At 36.6% G+C, this 11,986-nt stretch overlaps 1 pseudogene across 1 annotated transcript; it reads left to right on the top strand.

The window, feature by feature from the left end:
• The first annotated feature begins 4,407 nt into the window (after positions 1-4,407).
• Positions 4,408-5,141, top strand: LOC307191711 (peptidyl-prolyl cis-trans isomerase A-like; annotated as a pseudogene). The gene is made up of 2 exons: positions 4,408-4,476; positions 4,544-5,141. The product of its transcript is annotated as a peptidyl-prolyl cis-trans isomerase A-like (transcript).
• The last annotated feature ends 6,845 nt before the right edge of the window (positions 5,142-11,986 follow it).

The following is an 11,986-nucleotide window of genomic DNA, read 5'->3' as shown; positions in this document are numbered from 1 at the left end:
TGCATATTTGAAAGTTGCTAAGAGAGTAGATCATAAAAGTTCATCACAAGAAAAAAATTTGTAACTGTATGGCGATGTATGTTAACTAGACTTATTGTGGAGGTCATCTTGTAATATATATGGATATCAAATCATTACGTTGTACACCTGAAACTAATATAACATTATATGTCTATTATACCTCAATAAAAAATTACCTGCTATAATGTTTTTGGAATATAAATCTCTACAGTGTCCCAGAATCTCAGAAAAGCTTGTTGCACGTAGGTTACATATAGAAACCGAGAATTGATAACTAATAATATAGATAATTATGACTCCTTGGATATATTGTGTATACTGCAGGTTTTCCACCATATATGTGGTCAGGATTTGAGTCCATTTTTCTTAAATATTGCAAACAAGATGATCCCAATAAACTGGAAGTCTTGGGAACATTTAAAAATTTAATTTATAGGTTACATATGTTTCTGTCTGAGAAGAGAACAGTAATTAGAAATTGTCTTAAAATATATAGCCAAACCTACCTCAAGATAGGCCAGGAGAATATGGTTCATTCTGAAATGAGGGCAAGCAAGTAAACTTCAGGGTCATAAAACAAACAGACAAACAAATACTTAAGCTTCTGTAAAGAAGAACTTAGAAATGTTTTTATTGTATTGGCAAGTGGTTGCTGTCATATAGCCTTCGCAACCTGGTAACACAATTCCAGATATTACCTGTGTCAGCAAAATGCTGCCCTTCAGACAGATGACAGTTTATTAGATTTTCAAAATTGCACTTTTCGTGATAAAAATCACCTCAGGACTCAAGTACAAAAGAAATGACATGTGTTTATATGAGTTTGATTCACAGATTAGAAGAAGTGAAATATTAATGCTATTTATTGAATGTTGTAACATTCAATACCTGCTGAGTATAAATGTACACAAAGTCAGCATAAGATTCCTTCTGTCTATGAGAGGATTGAAATCATACAAGAAGCGTTCAATCTATCAAAATTAGAAAACATTTTGGTGTTTGGTCCTCAGCTTTTGGTCTTGTTTATGGTTTCCTTTGCTGTGCAAAAGCTTTGAAGTTTCATTAGGTCCCATTTGTTTGTTTTTATTTCCATTACTCTAGGAGGTGGGTCAGAAAGGATCTTGCTGTGATTTATGTCATAGAGTGTTCTGCCTATGTTTTCCTCTAAGAGTTTGATAGTTTCTGGCCTTACATTTAGGTCTTTAATCCATTTTGAGCTTATTTTTGTGTATGGTGTTAGGGAGTGATCTAATCTCATACTTTTACATGTATCTGTCCAGTTTTCCCAGCACCACTTATTGAAGAGGCTGTCCTTTCTCCACTGTACATTCCTGCCACCTTTATCAAAGATAAGGTGACCATATGTGCGTGGGTTTATCTCTGGGCTTTCTATCCTGTTCCATTGATCTATCTTTCTGTTTTTGTGCCAGTACCATACTGTCTTGATTACTGTAGCTTTGTAGTATAGTCTGAAGTCAGGGAGCCTGATTCCTCCAGCTCCTTTTTTCGTTCTCAAGATTGCTTTGGCTATTCGGGGTCTTTTGTGTTTCCATACAAATTGCAAAATTTTTTGTTCTAGTTCTGTGAAAAATGCCAGTGGTAGTTTGATAGGGATTGCATTGAATCTATAGATTGCTTTGGGTAGTAGAGTCATTTTCACAATGTTGGTTCTTCCAATCCAAGAACATGGTATATCTCTCCATCTATTTGTATCATCTTTAATTTCTTTCATCAGTGTCTTATAATTTTCTGCATACAGGTCTTTTGTCTCCTTAGGTAGGTTTATTCCTAGATATTTTATTCTTTTTGTTGCAATGGTAAATGGGAGTGTTTTCTTGATTTCCATTTCAGATTTTTCATCATTAGTATATAGGAATGTGCTGGCAAGATTTTTTTTTTAATTGAAGTATAGTTGATGTATAATATTGTGTCAGTTTCAGGTATATAGCAAAGTGATTCAGATATATATACACATATCTATTAGATTATTTTCCATTATAGGTTATTATAAGATATTGACTATTGTTCCCTGTGTTATATAGTAAATCCTTTTTGCTTATCTATTTTATGTATAGTAGTTTGTATCTGTTAATACCATAGTCCTAATTTATCTCTCCCCTTCCCTTTTCCCTTTGGTAACCATAAAGTTGATTTCTGTGTCTGTGAGTCTGTTTCTATTTTGTTTATAGGTTCATTTGTATTATTTTTTAGATTCCACATATAAGTGATATATAATATTTGTCTTTGTCTGACTTACTTCACTTAGTATAATATTCTCTAGGGCCATCTGTGTTGCTGCAAGTGGCAATATTTCATTCTTTTTTATGGCTGAGTTATATTCCATTGTATGTGTATATATATATATATATATATATATACACACACACACACACACACCCCCCACATCTTAAACCAATTATCTATTCGTGGGCATTTGGGTTGTTTCCATGTCTTGGATACTGTAAACAGTGCTGCTATGAACATTGGGGTGCATGTATCTTTTCAAACTGTAGTTTTTTCTGGGTATATGCCCAGGAGTGGGATTGCTGGGTCACATGGTAACTCTATTGTTAGTTTTTTAAGGACCCTCCATACTGTTCTCCATAGTGGCTGCAACTATCTACATTCCCACCGACAGTGTAAGAGGGTTCCCTTTTTTCGGCACCCTCTCCAGCATTTATTATTTGTAGAATTTTTGATGATGGCCTTTCTGAACAGTGTGAGGTGATACCTCATTGCGGTTTTGATTTGCATTTCTCTAATAATTAGCAATGTTGAGCATCTTTTTATGTGCCTGTTGGCCATCTGTATGTCTTCATTGGAGAAATGTCTATTTAGGTCTTCTTGCTGGCAAGATATTTCTAATGCACAAGATGAAAGGACAGGATAAGTGACAGAGCTAGTTACCAGAAATTAGGCTTTCTTGTATTACATCATGGCCCTCTCATTTGTTTCCTCCTCCATCTCTCTCACCCTCTCTCTCTCTCTCCTTCTCTCTCACTCTTACTCTCTCTCTCTCTCACTCTGTCACTCTCTCTCTCTCTTAATTTATATATCTATATACCTAAAGGTTAAGTGAAAGAAACTAGTTTGGCTAATTAAGGTAAAATGATACTAAGAAACATGGCACACAAAACAGACAGAGGTTAAAAGGATGCTTTTCAGATTTCTCTCAGAACCTCCAAGAAAATCAGAGTCACACTGCAAAAACAAACAACTCCCTTTGGAGGGGGAACTTATTCACTTAGTGGCATCAAATCACACATTAATATAGAGAGTGAGGTAAGCTTCGTGTTTTGGCCAATTGTAGTCTCTATTAATAAATTTTAGAGGGTGACTTTATCAGTTATTTTCATGGTTTAGTATATTCATAATTAATCTATAAATAACATTCTAGAAAAATTTCTTATTGAGTTCTCTGCAAACATTCCTTCTTCTCCTTTTGATTCTGCTCTCGTCACTGCTGTCAGAACTCTATCTCTTAAGCAACTTATCTAATTATTTATTTCCCATGACTTGCACATTTCTATTAAATCCAGATGGCTTTCAGGAAACAATACTAAAGCCTCTGGCTAGGCATTCAATGCCCCTCCTCATGTGGCCTGAAATGACCTCTATGACCTTATTTTCACACATGCATCTCAACTCCATAGACCTACTCACGTGACTCTATTCAGGAACACTTATGTCTCATCCTTCAATAAATATTCCGTATCAAATATTCCGTATCATTTCATGAGACTAAGTGGCTGCAAATGCTGTCGCTTTGCCTAGAATATCATTCCTCCTTTTATGCCTGACAAATTCTGCTCAGGCTTCAGGATCAAGTGTAACTTTATTTATTTGTGAACCCTTTCCTGAATCCTGTGGGCAAGCAATCTTTTCTTCCTCTGAGTTCCAGGAGATAGTTTTTCTCCCTATTATAACATGTGCTACATTGCGTTGCAGTTTATCTGTTTCCATATTTGACTTCTCTGTAAACTGTAAGTTCATCTGGTACCAGGATTGTCTAACTCATTATTAATTCCACAGCACATGATATGGTGTTTGTGACCAGCAGATAATCGATAAATGTTTGTCAAATTAAATTAAAGCTCCAGAAGCTCTATTCTTTGTTGCAAAAATTTCTGGGATTGATTCTTTAAAAAAAAAAAAACTTTACTTTTTTAAATAAATATTTGGAGTCCTGATTTTATGTTCTAAGTAGGACGTAGTAGGTTACAGTAAGCCAATACTCCTACTGTAGCAATGTGAAGGTGGATAAGTTGCAAAATTGTAGTGTTAAAAGGTTTCAGAAATCTACGGAATCAACAAGGACTAGGTGGAATAAAATTATAGAGGGGGAGGCAGACGCCGCCACCCCAGAACCTCCTGTGCTGCCCGACCATGGTCAACCCTACCGTGTTCTTTGACAGCGCCGTCGATGGCGAGCACTTGGGCCACGTCTCCTTCGAGGTAAGGGACCTGGAAACCACGAAGTGACTGCTCATCCAATCCATAAAGTTATGTTAACAGACTGGAGCTGTTTGCAGACAAAGTTCCAAAGACAGCAGAAAACTTTTGTGCTCTGAGCACTGGGGAGAAAGGCTTTGGTTATAAAGGTCCCTGCTTTCACAGAATAGTTCCAGGATTTATGTGCCAGGGTGGTGACTTCACACGCCGTAATGGCACTGGTGGCAAGTCCATCTATGAGGAGAAATTTGATGATGAGAATTTCCTCCTGAAGCGTACGGGGTCCTGGCATCTTTTCCATGGTAAATGCTGGCCCCAACACAAACGGTTCCCAGTTTTTCATCTGCACTGCCAAGACTGAGTGGTTGGATGGCAAGCCTGTGGTCTTTGGCAAGGTGAAAGAGGGCATGAATATTGCTGAAGCCATGGAGCGCTTTGGGTCCAGGAATGGCAAGACCAGCAAGAAGACCACCATTGCTGACTGTGGACAAATCTAATAATAAATTTGACTTGTGTTTTATCTTTAAAAAAAAAATAGAGGGAAACTGTATACAAATGATCTTTGCATCACCAGATATTTTTTTCTTGCGGAGGAATTGCCAGTTCTTGTGTGAACTGAGGGTCAGGGTTGGCCCCTGTGCAGAGCCTCTGCTGGGGAGAGAGAAGTAGGAAGGCCTTTTGCTATTGTGTGGATCTGGAGCTGCAAATTGGAATCTTGAGGAACCACAAACATGTGCAATCATCAAAGACAGAATTTAAATTCACATGAAATATTTACCAAGTCAACCATCTGATGGGCCATAAAGAATTGCCAGAAATTTCAAAAGATTTGAATAGCTTAAAGTATATTCTCTGATCACAATACAATTAACTTAGAAGTCAATAAAAAGATAACAAGAAAAGCCCCACTGTCTGGAAATTAAAGAAAACATCTCATATATGAATAATTAAGAAATCAAATGAGAATTAGTTTGAACTAAATCGTAATGAAGTTACAACATATTTAAACTTGAGGGTTGCAATTAAAGCATAGTGAAATCAATGGTTACAGGGAGATGTATGCTTGTGAACATATATATTAGAAAAAAGGTTAAAATTTAATAATTTAAAATTCCATCTCAAGGAGCTAGAAAAACAACATATCAATCCTGTGGAAAAGAGAAGAAAATAAAGATAAGATCAGAAACAAATGGAATAGAAGGATAAAATCAACTAAGCTGAAAGCTTTTAAAAAACTTTTAATAAAATTAATAAAGCTCTAGCAGAATGTTTAACAAAAATAAAGGAAATCAAATTATCATTACCAGAAATTTGAAATCCATTACTACTGGGTTGGCCAAAAAGTTCGTTCAGGGTTTTCCTTAAATAAAAATCTTCCCACAAAGAAAGTGCTTGAATAGCTGCAAATATTTAAAGAAGAAATTAACACCCAGTCACCCAGTTTATGCAGCCTCTCCCAGATAATAAAAACAGGGGAAGGAGTTTTTTTAAGTGATGTCAGCATAATCCAAAACCTGACAAAGACATTATGGAAAAGGAAAATTAGAGAACAATCTCCCATACAGATGTAAAAATTATTAACAGAACATCTAAGTTAAATCTAGTGGTATTCAAAAAGGAAAATGCAGTACAACAAAGTGGAGTTTACCCCACCTATGAAAGGCTAACTTCACATTTCAAAATGAACATGATTCACAGTATTAACAGAGAAAAGGAGAAAAATATATGATTTTCTCAATAGATGCATCGTTAGCTTTTGATTCAATATCCCTTCTTGATAAAATAAAACTCTTAGCAAACGATTTATAGAAGGGAATTTCCTTAATCTGATAACGAATGTTTACAAAACACCGACAGCAAACATCATATTCGATGGTAAAATATTAAAAATGTTCCCCTTAAGATCAGGGGAAAAAAGGTATGCCTATTCTCACTATTTTTATTTAGTATTGTACTGGGTGTTTTATTCAATGCATTAAGATAACAAAAAGAAAACTCACTCAGACACACACATCAAATATCTAGCAGTTTCCTCGGTTCTCTTTGTGCTTTGAGACATGCCCGTCCACATCTGATGCTGCAACTTTCCAATTTCAGGAAACACTTTTACCACTTCACAAAACTTGCAAGCTGGGACCCCTCCGATGCTCACAAGCAACCTTAAATCACTTTCAAAGTGAAGTGTCATAGTAGTTATAATGCTACTTATGAATTTCTGGACCATACATAAAACTGTTACCACTTTTATCAGACTCCTGTTTTTTTATGTATGTGTCACTGGTGACGTTTGTGAGCCTTATGCCCCTAACCCATTTTCCCCATAAGCCCTGTGGTTTTTGTTGTGAGATTTTCGCATAGCATAGTGATTTTCAGGGACCTATATATCTATATGTAATGGCAAAACTGCCCATGAAATTCACTGAAAGTCAATCAGTGTTTTTATGTGTAAAATTTATCTCAAGGTAATTGAAACAAAGTGTGACTTCGGACTCATTTTCAAAATAAATAAGAAGCTATTAGGTATTTGACTCTGTGCCCATGTTCACATGTGTTCAGGAATTCTTTTCCTCTCAGAATAACACTTTTGCTATTGTGTAACACTGCTCTCTGCAGAAAACATATTATAAAGATTAAAAAAATTGACTTTCTACATATTTATCCAATAGACAAAATTGTGTTAAAGGCATCGAGCCTAAACTAGTCAGTTCACGCCACTTCTAACAAGAGGTCCTCAGCCCCTTTGGTGACGGCACGTGTCGCAGGTTGCAATGAAGTGGGTTAACGTGGATGTTAGTCATGTGGGATTTAGAGCTGCCTAGAATGCGGTAATACAAATAAAGAATATACTCTCACAGGAACAAAATGGTAGTTTTAAGGCAGTGGTGCAAAATTTGATAGCTTTGGGATGGGTAGGTATGTTTTTAATGAGGTATTTGGAAAATATTCATAAAGAATAAGCTGTCTGTGATACGAGCTGTTTAATGTCATCTGATGGGAATATGATGAGGAAGAACATTTTTAGGACAAGCTTTATGTAACATTGATTGCCACAAAAGGACTGTCTTGTAAAAAAAAAACATAAAGACCGCACCCCAGATTCCTTATTGTAACATGAAAAACAATAATAACTAGACACAAAGTTCAAAAGGAGCTTGGGGAGTTCTAGTATCTGACAGCTTATGCATCTAATTACGATATGTCACCAGAAGTCTGATTATGTTGGAGGGAGGGAAGGAGCGGGTGGGAGGTGATGAGATGGCAGTGCCTAAAACAAAGGATAACATTGTCTCTTTGTATCTGGATCGCTGTTCTTTGGATCATAAGGGAATCTGCAGTGTGAATGAACTCTTTGCCCTGTTGGTGCAAGAAACGAAGTGTTGCTGCTAGCTTGGGCACTGTCACTTGATACTTTGGTATGAATACGGCAATGATACTTATCTTGTTTGGTTTGTTTCAGATTTTAGTGTTCACAGAGAGTATTTTAAATTTCAAACCATTTGATTCAACTTGAAGTCTCTACCTGCTCTTTTAGGGCACAGATAGGAATGGTAGGATTAAGGGGTGCTTTCTGACTCATCTCTTTCAATCCTGGCCAATACAAGAGGAACAGAGCCATACAGCTGTGGAGAGTACAGCCAGCCTCCCTCCCCTGCAGGGAGGCAGATTCCAGGCCCCCCGAGGATCCCACAGAGGCCTTCAGACTCACCTTTGCCAGCCTTTGGCAGGCTGGCTTTTATTCCCAAGAAAAAGAGAGTCAATTAAATGGACTTCCAAAAAACTGAGTCCTGTATTAAAGGGACCTAGGAATGCCGGAATACAGCTTTGGTAAACTGCTTCGGTGGGTGAAAGAGTGTTGTTCTGTAGATCTCCTGCTGCACTGTGTGGTTTTGAATTGCCTGCTGAGAAAGACAAGCCTGATTTTCCTCTGTGCCCCTGGCAAGCCTGTGTAGCTCTAAAGGTCAGAAACGAGATTAATAAGGGTACACACAAGCAGAGTTTCCAAATTACCTCTTTACCCATATATCGTTCATGCATTATTCATCAGCTCTTCTACTGTGTGCTGAGAGCTGGGATAAGCACTGGTGAACAAAGACAAGTATGACGTGGACCCTGTTCTGAAAGAGCATCATCTAGTAGAGAAGGACAGGCAGGAAAACAAATAAGGGCCATTAACATGTTGTAGGGACTCTGAGAGAATCAGCGCCAGAGGAAGAGTAGTCCTGTTTACCTAGAACACGGGTCTTTAAACTGTTTTTTCCTCTGGATCCATTTGGCAGTTGACAAGATTTAGGTGTTGATGTTCCAGTTTCAAGCAACTGCTCAACAAAATATTTATTAAACATATAATTAAATGTGACCGTGTTGGGATCATAAGTTAAATTACAGAACCATAGCTACTGCCCTAGTTCCTAATGTTCTAAGTTACTCTGAAAATGCCATAGTACAGGTGAAAGAACCCGGAACACCTGTTATTGCTTGACTTTGCAAACAACTAGCTGTGTGATCTTGGCCAGATCACTTAATTTGACCTCAGTTTCCTTATACGTAAAATGAGAAAGTCTCCCATTCCAGACAGTAATGATTACAGAAAAACTCAAAGATAAGACTAAAAATAGAAAAAAAAAGAAAAGTGTAAATTCGTAACGGAATTTCTCCATGTATAAACAAACTTTAGAGAGAAACTGGATGATTTTGGACTTCCCTTGAAATTCAAGCCAAGTTGGGAGCCAGATGGTTGTTACCCACAAACCCCACATGAGATGAATCTCAGGAAGCCCATCTGCTTGAATTCCCCCCACTTCCACATGGAAGTGAGGATCTCTAGATATTCATAATCCAGTGAGTCATTTCATCTTCTCTCTTTTCTCGTGCGTGCCAAAGAAAATTTCTCCAGAGGAATATAAGAAATCTAAGTTCTGACTGGTGTCCCTGGAGTATGCATAAATGGTTCTTATCATGAGTATCTGTAGAAAACTCAGAAGAGTACAAGGTAATATTCTGCGTTTTATAAGTGAAATTCTATTCCCTACGACAGCTACTCAGAACTTCTAACCTTGATTGTTCAAATCAGCTTCCCGTTTATGGTTTCCTCTCCCGTCCAATCCACTAATAGTGCACTGCTGGATTAATCTTTTAAAGTAACTCTGTCCAATAGAACATTCTGTGATGATAGAAATGTTCTATATCTCTCCTGTCCTGTATACAGAAGCTGCTAGCTTTTGGGCATTACTGAGAATTTGAAATATGGCAAATGCAAGTGAGGAGCTGACTTTTTCATTTTATTTAATATTGATTAATTTAAATTTAAACTTAGGCAACTACCTGTGCTGGTGGCATCTGCACTGAACATTACAGTTCTCAAGCACAGCCCTGACCATGTCCCTCCTTGACTCAAAATGTTATGTACCTTTGTTCTGCTTAAAATGTACCAATAAAGTATCTTAAACATTCAAGAAATTCCATAAACTGTTTTCAAACTTTGCTTTTTATGCAATCAGTATTTTATCCGAAGTGAAATATTTGCTGTTCTCAAACCTATCTTCTGTTTTCCAGCAGTCACACTCTCCTTACGGTTTTTTAAACGAGTATTTTGTTCATTTAATTATATCTGATGTTGAAATAGCTCAGCTCAGTTTTCCCAGCCTTTATAAGATCTTATCTCATTCTTATCAGTTGACATCTCTCATGCTCATGAAATCCCATAGCCCTTTCTTATGACATTTAGTACATTTTACTGTATATTGTAACTATTTATGTATATACATTAAGTCCACTACTAGACTGTAATCTTCCTGAGACTGTTGCCCATGTCTGATTTAACTTTGTATCCTTCCTGACTCTTTTCACAAAGAAGAAATATAAATTAATCATTAAGCGAAAGTCAATATCATTGGATTTAAATCCCAGTTACTTGAACTACTACCTGTGTAATTGATTAGCGCCATGCCAAGGTACGTAGCAAGGATGCAGCAAATGCTAGCTAATTCATAAATGCTACAGATGTAAGTTCAGAATTTTCATAGGCAGATTGTCATAGTTACTTTTGATGCACAAACAAAAGGCCATATTCTTTCACTGAAAGAATCACACAATCAGCAAATATCTTATTCTCCAAGACCAAGTGTGATAGAAAGAAGCTTGTTCTCTCTCACAGCAGAGAGAACCATTCTTGATCTATATTCACCTCTCTCTCCATCACTAAAAAGTAGAGTTTGGGGCAAAATGTCAAGAAAGAAGACTTGAAACTTAGCCCCAGGGCAGGACCAACAGTAGATAATCCTGAAAGCTATTCCTTGGTAAAGGCAGCCCCATTTCTACGGGAAGCATGTGGTTTCCTGCCCTCCTGCCATCCACTGTGTTCCTGTTGGCAGCACCAGGGTTGAATGACTTATTTTTTTTGGCCCTGGGCTTGAAAAGAATTATAAAGATACATGGGTAAAAGGGAAGAGAACAGATTTAAGGGGAAGCTGCCCTTCTCAGCATTTGAGAGAATTCTTTGTTCTCTGCTTTTGGACACTAATCTTTGGGTTATTTAGGCTGACTTTTTCTACAATGGTTGAAATCAAATGCTTTCAAACCTCTACAGTAGAGAATTTTAAAGATTTTTCTCAAAGACATAAAATTCTACTAAAATATTGTTGATTATGTTTAAATTACCAAATTCTTGATTCAAAAATACTTCTAAGGAATAGAATTGCTTTTATCTACAAAATCACTTGTACTAACTTCTGACCTACTCTTAGTAAGTGATAATGACTGATCTGCTTTAATGAAATAATAGGATGTAAATCATCTGGGTTTGAATCCTAGTTTGCTATTTACTCACTATGTCATTAATTTTCTTACCTATTAGAGTCAGCTCCTTCTAGGTTCGAACATGAGTTGGGGCACTTATAAACTTTACAGTCACTCACAAGTTACTTAAGTTTCTTCATGTATGAAATAAACTATAAAATAATGATAATTCCTACTTCTCAAGAATGTGGTTAAATATGAATTGAATTTACATAAAGCGAATAAAGCACTTTGCACAGTACCTGGCACATAAAAGGCACTCAATACATTTAAGTACCCTATGTGGGTAGTTTGTACTTTGTACAAACCCTATGTGGTTTGTACTAAGATAAATGCTATAAATTATTAAAGAACAATTTCTTCTTTGGGCTATTTATAACTCCTTCATGTAACGTTGACTATACTATTTTTTAAATCTTTTATTTGGAAATAGTTTATAGCTTACCATAAAGATGCAGTGTTGGTACCAAGAACTCCATATACCATTTATCCAGATTCAAAAAGTTTTTAATATTTTGTTCCATTTGCTTTATCATAAGTACTCTCTTCATATATTATACATCTATCATTATATCCTAGGCTGGGCTTTTTATAACCACATGTCCAGCTATCTACAACAGCAGAGAAAGTTTTTTTTCTCTTGTTATTCATTATCACGGAAGACATGTGGCTTTCTTATGTAAAAACTAGACCTAAAAACATTTTGGAAACTCCATAC

This window comes from Stenella coeruleoalba (assembly GCF_951394435.1).
Source record: "Stenella coeruleoalba genome assembly, chromosome: 9".
In the NCBI taxonomy this organism is placed as follows: domain Eukaryota; kingdom Metazoa; phylum Chordata; class Mammalia; order Artiodactyla; family Delphinidae; genus Stenella; species Stenella coeruleoalba.
The sequence above is the reverse complement of the archived record's forward strand: the minus strand, read 5'-3'. Positions and strand labels throughout refer to the sequence as shown.